The 1,584-nt window shown below is 34.4% G+C and overlaps 1 protein-coding gene across 1 annotated transcript in view; it reads right to left on the bottom strand.

The window, feature by feature from the left end:
- LOC144969272 (uncharacterized) overlaps nt 1-1,287 on the bottom strand; it is a 3,232-nt gene extending 1,945 nt beyond the window's left edge. The window contains exon 1 of the mRNA XM_078908384.1: nt 1,114-1,287. The gene's annotated coding sequence lies outside the window, so the exon portion shown is untranslated. The remainder of the gene's footprint in view (nt 1-1,113) is intronic.
- Nucleotides 1,288-1,584: the final 297 nt, after the last annotated feature.

The raw sequence follows: 1,584 nt of genomic DNA, 5'->3' as shown, positions 1-1,584 counted from the left end.
TATTTCAACAGAAAGATAAAATAACGATTACTTCAAAATTAATTTTAAAATGAAAAGGTGAATTATAATACGGGATAAAGAATTCAACATCATGTTTATTTAGAAGTAGCAGCGATATCTTAATTTAGCCAAATCATAGTCATAGTCATCGTCATGAGTCATTCATAGGCACTTAAATGAAAATTCAGTTTTCAAATGACAGTATAAAATCTGGTTTACTATGATGCAGTATACCATCCCGATGATAAAACCGTTTGAATTTTGTCTCTAGGTTATATAGAAGCAGAGTTATTCAATTTTTTATGCCTTAAAAACACCCAAAAATTACTATAGGAATCAGCCTGAAATTGGGCACCAGCTGACTGAAAAAACGAAAGGGGATTCCCCTGAAACACTGTGACGTCACAAGGCTAGGAGCCAATGACCGACGCTGACCACGGCAGTCCAAGCTGAAATGGCGTTACTTTGGTAGATTTTGAAATGAGTGTGATTTTATGGAATGCTCAAAGGGTATCCTGGAAGCAGTTTTGAAAGTTGAAAATGGTATCATTGGAAAGGAAAATGATTGAATTTTATGATTATTTATGTTTTAAGGGGATTTTTTCATGAATGATGATAAACGGCTTGATTTTCTTGCCCACTACAATTAAGCTATCTTTCCATTACTTTATCTTCTAAATGAATTTATGGAGGGAAATAGTAATTGTACCAAATGATAGGGCGTTCAATGCCCTTTATTTTGGTATTTAATTTATCCAGTGTAAATAAATACCAGAGATATCTCAATTTAACCAAGCCATGGTTTTAGCCTGCAGCTCACAAACGATAACTAGCGGTCACACAGGTGAATGGGAGAACTGTGACACATTCATTTAAGTGATTCATACGCGTCATAAACTTACCCTAATAAAGTTGTACTAAATAAAAAGGATTAGATACGTTCTAATAACGCAATTACCACAAATTCACCGGAAAGTAATAAAGCTCATTTTCAGTTCAAGTAAATTACAGAAGGGGTGTGGCAAAGAATCCTAGAGCTAGAGATGTAAATTAAAATTGTTATGAAATTAATGGGAGAGGTGCGGTGAAAGTGAAAGTAAGGACATTCCTTACTTTTTAAGAACATCTACACATCAGTTCACGTAATCTTATACTTGGGATATAATTTCTGGTGAATTGTATACTATCCGAACCCATCAGAATCGTTATGATACAAATGAGATGTCGGCTGTTATTCCATTATATTGATTGGTATTGTTTGTGATCGTGACTTTACAGTTTGTTTACTTTACGTTCTAGAGTGACATATTTAAGAGTTATTTCCCTTGCAAATTCGTTGATTGCGACGTACCCAAATTGTAATGGTCTCTACTCTCAAACCGACGCAAAACATCGTCCATTTACAAAAATAATATTCTTTAATTATTTTTTTTACACCTATGTCTTTTGATTTCCAGATTTTCTTCAGGATTTGAAAGGCATTACAGTCGTAACGTCACTTCCTTCCTAATGACGCATGGTAATTAGTAACACTGGCTCTAAACTATCGGAACAATGGCCGACGCCCATATGAAATATTTCTCC

The sequence above is a fragment of the Berghia stephanieae genome, chromosome 3 (genome assembly GCF_034508935.2).
Source record: "Berghia stephanieae isolate SIO BIC M18660-M18661 chromosome 3, UCSD_Bste_1.3, whole genome shotgun sequence".
NCBI classification, from domain to species: domain Eukaryota; kingdom Metazoa; phylum Mollusca; class Gastropoda; order Nudibranchia; family Aeolidiidae; genus Berghia; species Berghia stephanieae.
This window is presented reverse-complemented; position numbering and strand designations above follow the sequence as displayed.